Below are 14,129 nucleotides of genomic sequence, written 5' to 3' on the forward strand. Positions count from 1 at the left end.
TTTTGCCCCTTCCAACAGCTAATGATTGCAAGGGGCTCTGGGGAAGAAGGTCAAAAGGGGCTGTAGCAGCGCAGGCCCTGTGAACTCTCAAAATGGCCCTGCCAAGGCTTGCTTCTAGAACAGGGCACACACAGAAGAGAAACCTCAGGAAATGAATCAAAACTGACCAGGACAGGGGCAATAGAGACAAAGGTAAGAGAAAATCCAGACCACAGTGGGGAAGGGGACTGGATCCAAGAAAGTTTGCTCAGAAAGCAACGTGAGAAATAAGCCCACGAACCCAACCAAAGGAGGGACGCAGATACTGGGAGCACAGGGAAGGGAGGCTTTAATCAACGTTCTTGCAAGAGTGGGCGTCCTATGGGCAGGCACACTGGGGGCAATTACAGCAGACAACTTATCTCCTAGCATGCTAGTCCTTCTCCTGGTTCCTCATTGGTTGAGCACTACAGAGGTAAGTCCCTCCCCTGGTCCCTCATTGGCTGAGTGCTACAGAGGTTACAGCCTTCCCCGGAAGTCCTCCGTGCCCAGGTAAGGCAAAAAGCAGCCTGACTGGAACAAATGTGCATTCCCTGAGGTGACGCAGACACTTCCGGTATTTGACGCATGCTCCTTGCAAAGTCCACAAAAAATAGGCCCCCAAAATGGAGAGGGGAAGAAGAATCAGGAAGTGAAGTGTCCAAGGGTTTGGGACTCCATTGTGGGTGGGAGTTCCTACATATTTCCAATAGGTTGTAAACCTGTTGTTAAGTAGACGGTACAGCTTTTATTTGGTATTTCTGGAAATGAATCATCTCACTTCTCACAGCAAGGTGCTGTATGTTTTAACAATACACAAAAACAACAGAGTGGGGAGCTCTATGGGGTTAGAAAAGCTTTTCTTTTTTTTTTTAATTTTTTTTAATGTTTTATTTTATTTTTGAGACAGAGACAGAGCATGAGTGGGGGAGGGTTAGAGAGAGAGGGAGACACAGAATCCAAAGCAGGCTCCAGGCTCTGAGCTGTCAGCACAGAGCCTGACGCGGGGCTCGAACTCACAGACGGTGAGATCATGACCTGAGCCAAAGTCGGAAGCCCAACTGACTGAGCCACCCAGGTGCCCCAGAAAAGCTTTTCTGAACACTGCCTGAATTGGAAAGTTTAGGAAAACGAATTCCACTTAAAAACAAGTGACAGACATGCTCATTTTAGCAGCACATATACTAAAAGTGGAATGATACAGAGAAGATTAGCATTGCCTCTGTGCAAGGAAGACACGCAAATCTGTGATGTGTGCCATAAGAAAACAAAAGAAGAGTTAACAGACAAATGTTGAGGTCAAATCGCATACAAAATGAGTGTAAAGAAAAGAGTAAGAAGCAGAATAAACATTCCTAAAGACTATCAAAGCATGCCAGAAAAATGTGACAACAGAACAGATCAGAATTAACCTATTATCTCAAAATAAGCTAAAATGATATAACATATGGGTAAAGAACATTTAGGAAAACTCAGAAATGGGATGACAGACTTCACAAAACAATTAGAAGTCAAAGAAAAGTTTCTATCAAAATTAAGTCTAAATTAGAAGGAACACAGTAGTGAATAGACAAAAATATTGCCTGAAAAGAAATATCTGATTAAAGAAAAAAGAACTTTAAATGAAAAAAATTCAAAAAAAAGGTTTGAGAAAAAAATAGCAAACATTGAAAATAGGCAAAGAAGATTAAACATGCAGATAGGAAGAGTCCATTAAGAAGACAAAAGAAGCAAGGGAAGAAAAATATTAAAAACATAATTCAACAAAAATTTCTGGAAATTAAAAAAAGGATATGAGAATCCATACTGAAAGAGCATACCGCACACCTGAGACTTCTGACCTACAATAACCAACACCGAGATACTGCTTAGTAAAATTACTGAGCTTAAAAAATAAAAACAAAAGAAAAAAAAACCAATTTGGGCATGTAGAAAAAAGGACATGGCATTTGTAAGGAAAAGAAAATTAGATCATCTTCAGACTTTTCAACTGGAATACTTCCTGCCAGAAGAAAATGGAGCATATGTTTAAGAAACTCAAGGAAAGGGATGGTAAGCCGAGGATTTTATAGCCAGCTAAACTGACTCTCAAATATAAACACAAATTATCATGGACACAGAAGGAATCAAGGAATAATGTTCTCATGAGCTCTTCCTGAGGAATTTAATAGAGAATGAACTTCAGACCACCAAATATTGAGTCATCAGCATAAGGACAGGTGGTGAGCTTGGAATATACTGTTACCTGTAGAACTAAGTGAGGAGGAAGGGCAGGAGGTCAGACAAAGTAATGAGGATGGGCTGTAACAACACAGATAAACGCAACTGCTTTTATTTTTCCTTTATTATTATTTTTTATTTTGGGGGGTGGGGGCAGAGAGAGAGAGGGAAAGAAAGAGGGAGAGAGAGTGAATCCCAAGCAGGCTCCACGCTGTCAGCACAAAAGGATGGAAAAGGAGCCCAGAGATTAAAAGAGACGTTAAAGATAAACCTTTTTTAAAGTAAGGTCTACACCCAACATGGGGCTCAAACTCACGACCCCAAAATCAAGAGTTGTACACTCTACCTGCTGAGCTAGCCAAGTGCTCTAAACTTTTTTTTTAAAAAAATTTAAAGTGTTTATTTATTTGAGAGAGAGAGAGAGAGAAAGAGAGAGAGAGGGAGAAGGAGAGACAGAGACAGAGACAGAAAGCAGGAGAGGGGCAGAGAGAGAGGGAGACACAGAATCTGAAGCAGGCTCCAGGCTCTGAGCTGTCAGCACGGAGCCCGACGCGGGCTCAAACTCATGAACCATGAGATCATGACCAGAGCTGAAGCTGGATGCTTAGCCAACTAAGCCGCCCAGGCGCCCCTAATGTAAGACTACAGTTGTGGCATAACAAGAAATATGTTATCTGCTCTGTGCCCATTCCTGGCATAGAGCTAAGAGTCTTGGAATCTCCCGAGTGCTAGGAGTGTGTGGGGGCTGGTTGCCAGATTAGAGGGTAGGAATTTCAAACCCCCACCTCCTTCCCACCCCGACCACTCCACCAAATCTCCAGGGAGGGCAGGAGGGTTAGGGATTGAGTCAATCACTGTGGCCAATGATGGAATCAATCGTGCCTACATAGCAGAACCTTCACGAAACCCCTAAATGATGGGGTTTGGAGAGCTTCTGGCTTGGTGACCCATCCATGTGCCAGGAGGATGGTACATCCCAAATTCCAAGGGCACAGCAGCTCCCGTGTTTGGGACCGTCCCAGACATCACTCTCTGTACCTCTGGCTGTTCATTTGTACCTCTCGTTAAACCCTTTATAATAAGCAGGTAACAGTGTACAAAGCGTGTCTTTGAGCTCCGTGAGTAGATAAAGGAAATTACTCAAACTGGAGACAATCAGGCAGAAGGGTGGGTAACCTGGGGACCCGCTGCTTGCAATTGGCATCTGAAGTTAGGAGTAACTTTAGTGGGACCGAGCTCTCAACCTGTGAGGTTGGCGCTAACATGGGTCATTAGGGTCAGAACTGAATTAAATTGTAGGCCACTCAGGTGGAGTTGGAGAATTGGAGAATAGCTTGATGTGGAGAATCTGCGCATTTGATGTCAGAAGTATTATGAAAACCAGTTTTCCTTTAATAGTGGATAGGGATGCATGTTTGGGTGATAAAGATCCATTTAAAAAAGCACAAGAAGGGCACCTGGGTGGCTCAGTTGGTTAAGCGTCCGACTTCGGCTCAGGTCATGGTCTCATGGTTTGTGGGTTCGAGCCCCATGTCGGGCTCTGTGCTGACAGCTCAGAGCCTGGAGCCTGCTTCGGATTCTGTCTCCTTCTCTCTGCCCCTGTCCCGCTCATGTTCTGTCTCTCAAAGATAAATAAACACACACACACACACACACACACACACACACACAAAGTTCTCTAAAAAAAGCATAAGAAAGTTACTACCATAACAGTCCACATAATGGTCACTTTAGGCGCCACAGGAAGGGTTGTGGTGAGGACAGGGGCTGGTAATTGGATGCGGCTTCCGGGGTTACTGGCAAAGTCCTGTTCCTTTCTTTCTTTTTTTTAAAGTTAATTTATTTATTTTGAGAGTGAGCACAGGAGGGGCAGAGAGAGGGAGAGAGAGAATCCCAAGCAGGCTCCACCCTCAGCCAGACTCAGGGCTGAATCTCACAAACCGTGAGATCATGACCTGAGCCAAAATTAAGAGTCGAACGCTTAACCAGCTGAGCCACCCAGGTGCCCCCAAAGCTCTATTTCTTAACCTGATGGCATCTGTCTTGAAATAATTTGCTAAGCCAAGGATTTGATTTGTGAAGTTTTCTGGGTTTGTGATTTATTTTACAATGAATGGATTTTTAAAAGCAAAGACAGAAGATTAGCCCATGAAGACACGTTCCTTTTTGAAAGCTAAAATCTGACTTGTCTCTTCTCTGTACACTAAGAGCTAACTATTTTGATAAAGCGAAGACATGTATAAACCCTCTCCAGGAACTTGCACCGAGTACCTGAATGAACACAGAATTTTCCTCTTGCTTAGTTTCACGAGGGCTCAGAGTGGCTTTTGCAGCCTGCAGAATACAGAAACTGACCCACACAACTCCTGCTTCCAGTACGAGATTAAGTCACGCTTCCCCATTAGAACAAACACGTACTTCTCTATTACCTGCTTAACGGTCACCGAGAGACAGTCTGAGATTCTAAAATTCCCTTAGAAAGCTATCGCCTGGTTTGGGCACTTATGGCCACCCATGCCCCTTTGAACTTGAGCTAGCCAAGGACTCCCTGCCTCTAATGAATAAACACCTAGGCAGCTACCAGCAGAGACTGCATTCCGGGGATGTCTTGGCTGTGCCTGAGCCTCCCTCTCATGCCCTTAGACTGGGTACTTTCATTGGCACCTTGTTCATATTCCAGAGTCAGTCACTTAGCAAACAAAGCCAGCCACGGGGGCTCTTGGGATATTGGGCTTGAACTTTGACTCCGTAACCCCACTGCAGAATCGAACACTTCCCCGTGCCTTTCCCAAGGAAAGAGAACCAGCAGAAGGGCATGATAAAGGTTTGCCTGGTCCATAGTCCCTTCTGCATTTGTGCTGAGCTAAACTCATCCAGGCAGACGCGGTAGTACCTATTCAGGTGACCTTACCTGCCGGGGCAGTCATTTCCCAGCTGCTGTGGGTGTGGACGTCAACTTTAAATACGACATCTATAAAGATTTCTAGAAAGTGGTACTGTACCTTTAAGATGCCCCCTCAACAAGGCTGGGGAGCCAGGTTCTAGGAGCTTCTGGATAGCGGAAAAACCCAGGTTTCCTGCACTCCCAGGCCCCCCAGCTTGCAGCACAAGCCCCGCGTGGCAGAGGGCCTCATGAATGACAATACACAAAAATATTTGTATTGTATTAGGTATATAACGTACGCTAACGTAGTCATGTAAGTAAATGATCATACCTACCACTTCGTAATTTTAGGGCTTCTGCCCTGGGCAGGGGGTGCATGTTGGGTTGACGAGACTCGCACACGTAAAAGAAACAACTAAAAGCTGAACTATGCCCCCTGCCCCTCCCCCGCCATCTCTGCCCCACCTTCTACCATCTGGTCTCAATCTCATGCTCCATGGTTTTTTGGATCCTAGCAGCCAGCCGGTGTGTTCCGCCTCAAGACCTTCGTACTTGCTGTTTCCCCAATTCTACCTACTCTGCCCCCAGATTTCTGCCAAAAAAAAAAAAAAAAGAATTCAGGTCTTGGCTCAAACAGCAACCTGTCCCACAGGCTTTCCCAAAAGCCTGTCACCTACCTGATTTGTTTGCTTACTGGTTTATGTGCTGTCCCTCACTAATTATAAGCCCCTTTGGAGCACAAATCCTTGTTAGTCGAGTATCCTGAACATCCAGAACACTACCTGACTCCAAGAGTATTCAGGGGCCCAGATGTTGAGGGTGGTGCCCGTACTTCGGTGTCCCCATCACCATGTAGGGACCACCATGCTGTCCAGGTCAGCACTCCTCACCCGGCAGGGCCTGCAATGTGTCCCAGAACAGGCAGCCTCATGCCGGTAACTCTGTGCCCGTAAGTCTCTTCTCAGTTTGGAGGACCACCCTTCTGTCCTTGATCCTTCCTATCCAGGACACTGGCCTCCTTTTTTTTTTTTTTTCTTCAACATTTATTTACTTTTGAGAGAGAGAGACAGAGAGAAAGCAAGGGCTGGACAGGGGCAGAGAGAGAGAGAGAATCTAAAGCAGGTGCCAGGCTCTGAGCTGTCAGCACGGAGCACAACGAAGGGCTCGAACCCACAAACGCCAGATCAGCTGGGTGTGGGTGCAGCTCCTGAGCTCCCACGACGGCGGGGAGGGGCCAGCAATGCTCCCAAGGGACAGCCACCACTCACAGCCACTGCAGTTGGGTCACCAGGCTCTTGAAAGCAGCCTCTGCTTCCTGCCCCAGAGCCCCCCGGGGCAGCGCACTGTGGAGAGGGCCTGAGCGCTGCCCCCTAAATGGACACTGCGAGAACCGCGCAGGGAAGAACCCGCAGCCGCATCTCTACGGTCAGGCGGTGGGAGCCAGCGCGCAGTGCGGTCGCTCTCGGGTAGGTGCGCCTGCTGCCATCCTGCTCTCCCGCCAGGCCCCACGCCCACAGAAGCTGGCCGCGCAGAGTCCGTGGCCGTGACCGCGGGGTGGCATGGAGAGCGGGGTGGGGGAGACCTCTTCCCCTGCTGGGCCTCTGCCTGTGTCACCTCCTTCGCCGGTTCCTTTCACAAGTGGCGGGGGAGCCCCAGCTATAGATTTTACAGCCTTAGGAGGCCCCCCTTCAAGTGGTGCTGGACCGCAGGATTTCTCCATGACTACGTGTGCTCGAGGAAAGAGACTAGCACACGCCTAAGATGTGCTAAGAACACTTGTTTCTTTTTTTAATAGCAAGTTATTTTATTTTTAAAAATTGTTGGACGTTTATTTATTTTGCGAGACAGGGAGTGAGCAGGGGAGGGGCAGGGGGAGAGAGAGAGAGAGAGAGAGAGGGAGAGAGAATCTCAAGCAGGCTCTGCACTGTCAGCGTGGTGCCCCATGTGGGGCTTGCACCCACGAATCACGAGATCACGACCTGAGCCAAAACCAAGAGTCGGAAGATGAACCAGCTGAGCCACACAGGCACCCTTTAACAACTTATTGTTTCAAGTTATTTATTTATTTACTTATTTACTTGTTTATTTTGAGAGACAGTGCGAGAGCAAGAGGGCGGGGCAGGGGCAGAGGCAGAGAGAGAATCCCAAGCAGGCTTCACGCTGTCAGCGCAGAGCCCCGTGTGGGGCTTGAACCCACAGACCGTGAGATCATGACCCGCGGTGCAGTCGGACGCCTAACTGACTGAGCCCCCGGGTGCCCCAGGAACACTTGTTTCTTAAAATGGGTTTATCCTGCTGATTACAAATGAATCGTCTTCTTCAGAAAACGAAGATGCCTTTGAAAGCTGCGTTCATCCGGAATATGAAGTTCATGCGTATTGCAACTATGATACAATTAAAATAGCCTGAAGCTTTAATTTTACACGGCATGATAAAAACCAGGCAGATCGACCCCGGAAGACATTCATGTGTCCACCAGTGGTCGGGAGGTGGCCGGGGTGGGGGCGGGGGGTGTGTTTTGCATCTTGGAGTTCAAGTGGAGTGTGGTGGGTGCCAGAACCCTTCCCAAAGGCCTGCTGTGAGCATACCTTACCTGGTCTCCCTCCTATCTGGGACACTGGCCTCTTGCCGGGGCCCCTGCCGCCAGGTCAGAGGGGGAGCTGGGGGCCAGGAGAGCCCAGCAACTGTTTCTTCAGGGTGTCTTCTCCCCATATCCAGAGATGCCGGGTTGTGCTGGGGTGCAGCATGGTGCTGGCTGTCTTCTGTGTACTGAGAAGGATGGGAGAGCTGGGCATGGCAGGCCCAGCAGCTGGCAGCCCAGCCTCGCTCGGGCAAACCCCACTCCTCCAGATGCAGTCTGCCCCGCTTTCTGGTCCTGCCCCCCAGGGAAGCAGAACGGCTCTCTAACTCCTACCTTATCATGCACACCACCCCCCATTGAAAACTCTCCCCGGCTCCGCCTGTTCGTAAGACAGAATCCCCGAGTCCCAGGCGGGCTCCTGACGTCCTCGAGGTAAGCACGACTCCACACAGCCCCCACCCTGTGAACATTCCTGCTAGGGCCTGAATGTTTGTGTCCCCCCCCCCCCCCCATTTAACTGTTAAATCCTAGTGCCCAACATGATAGCATTAGGAGATGGGGCCTCTAGGAGGTGATTAGTGGGATTAGTGTCCCTACGAAGAGACCCCGGAGAGCTCCCGCACCTCTTCTGCCCTGTGAGGACACAGCCAGACGATGCTACGGACCAGGAAGCAGGCCCTCCCCGGATAGGTCTGCCAACACCTTGATCTTGGACTGCCGGCCTCCAGAACTTTGAGAAATAGTGTCTGCTGTTTACAAGCCACTCCGTCTATGGTATTCTGTTATAGCAGGCCGAATAGACTAAGACAGTCCCCCTTGGGGAGTCCTAGGTTGTTTTTTAGCTCACACAGACGCCCGTCCTCGCCCCCAGAGGCTTCCCACCGCCCCTGCGCCCTCTGTTTCCCCTGCTGGCACACTCCTCTCTTCCTACCACAGCTGCTCTCTCTCTCTAACTCATCTGTTACCTCCACCGCCCCCGTTTCTGCTGCAGGGGGGGTCCCCCTCCTGCTCCTGGAAACCCTTCCCCTGTCCCCTGTGCCCATCAGCCTTGCCCCCTCTCTGTGGGGGGCAGGAGCTGAAGCTCCCTTGAAGTTCTCCTGAAGGGAACACCGGGTGTCCCAGAGTGTGGGACAGGAGGGGGTTTGAAGTGGACACACGAATGAACACTTCTTTCTCAAGGTGGTTAGGCTTTTGTTTTTAGGTACTTTTTTTTTTTCTAACATTTATTTATTATTGAGAGACAGACACAGAGCGTGAGCAGGGGAGGGGTAGAGAGAGGGGGAGACACAGAATACAAAACAGGCTCCAGGCTCCGAGCTGTCAGGACAGATCCCAACTAGGGGCTCGAACCCACAAACTGCGAGATCATGACTTGAGCCGAAGTCGGACACTCAACCGGCTGAGCCACCCAGGTGCCCCAATTTTTAGTTACTTTCTACTTATGGCAAATAATACTGGTTCTCCTCTTCCAAAACGTCTTATTTTTTTTTCTTACATTTTTTGATTAAAAAAATATTAAGGGGGCAACTGGGTGGTTCAGTCGGTTAAGTGTCCGACTTCAGCTCAGGTCACAATCTCATGGTTTGTGAGTTTGAGCCCTGCATCGGGCTCTGTGGTGATGGCTCAGAGCCTGGAGCCTGTTTTGGATTCTCTCTCTCTCTCTCTCTCTCTCTCTCTGCCCCTCCTCTGCTCATGCTGTCTCTCACTCTCAAAAATTAATAAACATTAGGGGCACCTGGGTGGCTCAGTCGGTTGAGCGTCCGACTTCGACTCAGGTCATGATCTCACAGTTTGTGAGTTCGAGCCCCGCGTCGGGCTCTGTGCTGACAGCTCGGAGCCTGGATCCTGCTTGGGATTCTGTGTCTCCCTGTCTCTCTGCCCTTGGCCCATGCACACTCTGTCTCTCTGTATCTAAAAAAATAAAATAAATATTAATTTTTTTTAAATATTAAGAAAATAACAGCACAAGTGGTGGTGGGTGTGGACAAAGTCCTCAGGGTGGCAGGAGAGGGTGTGATTTTGGGACCCACGGCCCCAGTTTACGTCCTCTCTTGACTCTGTTTCCTAGTCTGTCAGCCTCCAGACTGTGTGGTTGTGACGAGTGGGGACATCTCTCTTGGCCATCGCTGTGTCCCCAGAACCTGCACTGTGTCTGGCAGGCACTGGGTGCACTGTGCACACTTCCTGCCCTGAGCTGAGCCCTGCGTGCTCCCAGACCCCCATGGGCCTAGGATACAGCTGGCGGGGCCCAGAGCCACTTCCTCATTGTGGTCCTGGTCCTTGGGTGATGGCCAAAGTTCCTTGGGTGTGCCTGCCGGCATCTGGCTGTGGCCTGTCCCAGAGATTCTTACACACCCTACCGCTGAATTCTGCTCTCCTGGGGGCTCCACAGAGACTGTTCCAGGGCCCATGAGGGAAGAGTACTTAGTGCTGAATGTGTTTGCAGGCTCAGGCTTGTCTGCTTCTGGGGAGACAGTCTGGGACCGGGCCTTCCGTGACACTGAGCTTCAGGTGTCATGTGCAGGTTCAAGAAAAGGTTAATTGGGATTGGTCCTGTCCCCGCTGTCACTCAGCTGTACCCTTGCAAAAGCCAGATCGGTTGGTGCACAGGCCAGGGACCTGAGCTTGTATTGCTCTGACAGTCCGTGCTGTAGGTGACTCTTGCAGAAGGGAGGCTGAGTCACCCACGTATTCACTCATTCGTTCATTCATTCATTCACTCATTCAACAAACGGCGATTAATAATAGTAGCTAACATTTACTGCATACTATCTCCAGGCAACGCACAACATGCTTCCCACACAGTTCTCCGCAAACGAGAGGCTGTAATTAAGTGAGATAATGCATGAGCTCAATAACGGCTGTCTGTTTGTATTATTATTACTCTCCTCTCACTATTATTAGCCCCAAGTGCCGGGCTTTGCAGATAGGATGCATAAGGCTCCCTCTCAGCCCGCGGGGCGGTCACTGATAATTATAGGATCGGATCAGTCCAAGTAAATGCTGTCTCAGAGGGAAGGGCTTCTGGGTGCCCTCCGGAGGGAGTGACCAACTGCCCGGAGGGTGGAAACCCTCACCTGGCTGACCTCTTACCTGGGTGGGATGGCATTAGCCGTGGCCAGAAAAGGAAATGCGGGGAGGTGCGGTACTGGCCTAGGAAGGCTTCAGTTTAGGGGGACTCTATCAGTGCTGGAGGGCAGAGCAGGCTGTGATGTCCAGGGGCCCGGAGACAGCAGGTGTGGCTGGAGCCAGGTGGACATTAGGGTGGACGCTGAGAGCACCTGGTTAGCGCTGCGCGTATGTGGGGGCAGGCGGGCTGGGGGTGTGCCCGTGGGGTGGGTGGTGAACTGGGAGGTACAATCTGGGTGTGGAGGCGGCCCCAGCAGGGCTGTCCCCGGCCCAGGCCACACCGCGCCGAGAAGAGCCAGCTAGCTGCCCCGGCAGGGCCTGGATCACCATCCAGTCATGGCATCGGGACCCTGATGATTGCATCTTCGGGCAGTTTGAATCTCACTCGAAAGACACATGCAACTGTGTCTAACCCCTTCTAAGAGGACGGGGATGTCCACTGGGTGTAGCGGTCCAGGCGGCCCTTATGTGGTCTGGGTGATGGGGGTCCATCGGCCTCACTGTGTGCCTCACTTTGGGCTGATAGGGCCTGGGGGCAGGGAGATCCAAGGGGCACTGGTCCCTGAGGACTAGAAGTCTGGGGGCCTGGCTGCAGCCCCAGCACCCCTGTCAACCTCCTGGTCTGCACGGCAGGCATAGGAACGAGACCTGCCATAGCCACACAGCTTTGCTGCCGTAGTTGGTCACGGAGTTGGGTAGAAGCCTGGGGTCTGATGTTCAAATGATTGGGTTTAGTCTTGACTCTACGGCTATTTAGCGGTGAACACCAGGCAAGTTACCAAGGAGCTTTAGGAGCGCCAACTTCTTCGTCTGTAAGACGGGGGTAACCAGAGCACATGACGCACAGGTTATGGCGGGGACTAAATGCTCTCTGTGCATCAGTGGGAATATTCTCAGTGAATTGGCTGTGACTGTGCATGTGTTTAATTTGTGAATGTCAGAAGTCTGAGAGTCTTCCCAAATTCATCAGCTTCCCCCCTCCACCAACTTTCCTAGATCCGGGTTCTCCCTTTCCCAGTCTGTGTCCCCTCTGCCACCAGAGTGAGCTCCCTAAGGCACAGGTTTGGATTGTGCTGGCCCCTTGGCTTGGCCATCACAGCCCTTCCCAGCTGACCCATGTCCTGCCACCACTCTCCCCACAACCCTCACCCTCCTGTCCTTGGTGCTGAGCACCTGCCCTGCCTGGGTTCCTTCTCACACTGATTCTTTTGCCTGGAAGGATGTGTCACCGTCCTATCTCACTCTCTCTCTGGATTGTTACTTCTTTGTCTGCTTTCTCTGATTCTTCCAGGTACTACAATTCTCTCTTCCTTCCAGACACCGCTAAGCCTCTGGAGGCAGGAGTGTGGCATTTTGTGTGTGTGTCTGAGCCCTGGAATGATGTCCCTGGAGCCCGCCCACGGTGGGCCTTCTGCAGGTTGGCGCTCACCTAGATTCCTCCGGGGCAGCTGGGAACGGACCTCTGGGCCGAGGGATCCTGCTGTGAGGCTCCTAAGACAGAGTGCCGTGCTGCCTCTGCAGATTGAAGGTCAGATGACAACAACAAGACCTTGGAGCAGGGCCGGCCCTCAGGGCTGCGGCCCACATCCTGTCCCTGGCTTTCCGGGTGACTCTGGGTGAGGATGTAAGTCAGTAGGAAGCTTCAGCCACTGCTGTGCAGGGAACTGCTATAAGCCAAGGATGAGACACTTATTCTCATGGTCCTGCAGCCTGCAAATCTGAGATCAAGCTGTCTGCAGGTTGGTTTTTCTCCATGGGCACTTTCTTGGCCTTCCCTCTGTGCACACGCATCCCTGATGTCTGTCTGTGTGTCCAGATCTCCTCCTCCTGGGAGGACACCAGTCAGGTTGGATCGGGGCCATCCCTAATGACCTCATTTAACTTAATCATAGATAGATTGATCGATTGGAGTATAATTAACATACAGTGTTATATTAGATTCAGGTGAACAATATAGTGATTCAACAATTCTATACATTTCTCAGTGTTAATCGTGAGAGTATACTCTTTTTATTGTAATTTGTTTAATGTTTATTTATTTTTGAGAGACAAAGAGAGACAGAGCATGAATGGGGGAGGGTCAGAGAGAGGGAGACACAGAATCCGAAACAGGCTCCAGGCTCTGAGCTATCAGCACAGAGCCAGATGCGGGGCTCAAACCCGTGAACTGTGAGATCATGACCTGAGCCAAAGTCAGAAGCCCAACTGACTGAGCCACCCAGGTGTCCCGAGAAGTATAGTCTTAATCCCTTTTATGTATTTCACCCATTCCTCTACCCATCTTCTCTCTGGCAATCACCAGTTTGTTGTCTATATTTAAGAGTATTTTGTTAGTCTATTTTTAATGTGTGTGTGTGTGTGTGTGTGTGTGTGTGTTAAGATTTTTATTTTTAGGTAATCTACACCCAATGTAGGAGCTCAAACTTACAACCCCCAAGATCAAGAGTCGCATGCTCTGGGGCACGTGGGTGGCTCAGTCCACTGAGTGTCTGACTTTCGGTTTCTGCCCAGGTATGATCTCACAGTTTTGTGAGTTCAAGCCCCATGTAGGGCTCTGTGCTGGCAGTACAGAGCCTGCTTGGGATTCTCTCTCCTTCTGTCTCTGTTCCTTCCCTGGTTGGGCTATCTCTGTCCCTCTCAAATAAATGGATTAACTTAAAAAAAAAAAAAGGGTCGCATACTCCACCAGCTGCACCAGGCAGGTTCCCTTGTTTTGTTTCTTAAATTCTACGTATGGATGAAATCATATGGTGTTTGTCTTTCTCTGATTTATTTTGCTTAGCATTATATCCTCTAGATCCGTTCATGTTGCAAATGGTTATGGCTGAAGACTATTCCATTGGATATATATGCCATATCTTCTTTAGCCCTTCATCAGTCAATGGACATTTGGGTTGCTTCCATGTCTTGGCTATTGTAAATAATGCTGCAATACACATATGGGTGCATGGATCTTTTCGAATTGGTGTTTTCACTTTCTTTGGGTAAATACCCCTAGTAGAATTGTTGGATCATGTGGTAGTTCTTTTTTTAATTTTTTTGAAGAAACTCCACACTGTTTTCCACAGTGGCTGAACCAGTTTGCATTCCCACCAACAGTGCACGAGGGTTTCTTTTTCTCGCCAACACTTGTTATTTCTTGGCTTTTTGATTTTAGCCATTCTGACAGGTGTGAGATGATATCTTATTGTGGTTTTGATTTGCATTTCCCTAATGATGAGTGATACTGAGCATCCTTTCATGTGTTTGCTGTCCTCTGTGTGTCTTCTTTGGAAAAAAAGTCTATTCAGGTCCTTT

The 14,129-nt window shown here is 49.5% G+C and overlaps 1 non-coding gene across 1 annotated transcript; it reads left to right on the forward strand.

Moving 5' to 3' along the window:
• The first annotated feature begins 1,178 nt into the window (after positions 1 to 1,178).
• Positions 1,179 to 1,285, forward strand: LOC112854931 (U6 spliceosomal RNA). Its single transcript, XR_003223003.1, has one exon. It is a non-coding gene; the product is annotated as a U6 spliceosomal RNA (small nuclear RNA).
• The last annotated feature ends 12,844 nt before the right edge of the window (positions 1,286 to 14,129 follow it).

Source organism: Puma concolor, chromosome D2 (assembly GCF_028749965.1).
Source record: "Puma concolor isolate L17-30 chromosome D2, mPumCon1.1.hap2, whole genome shotgun sequence".
Taxonomy (NCBI): Eukaryota; Metazoa; Chordata; class Mammalia; order Carnivora; family Felidae; genus Puma; species Puma concolor.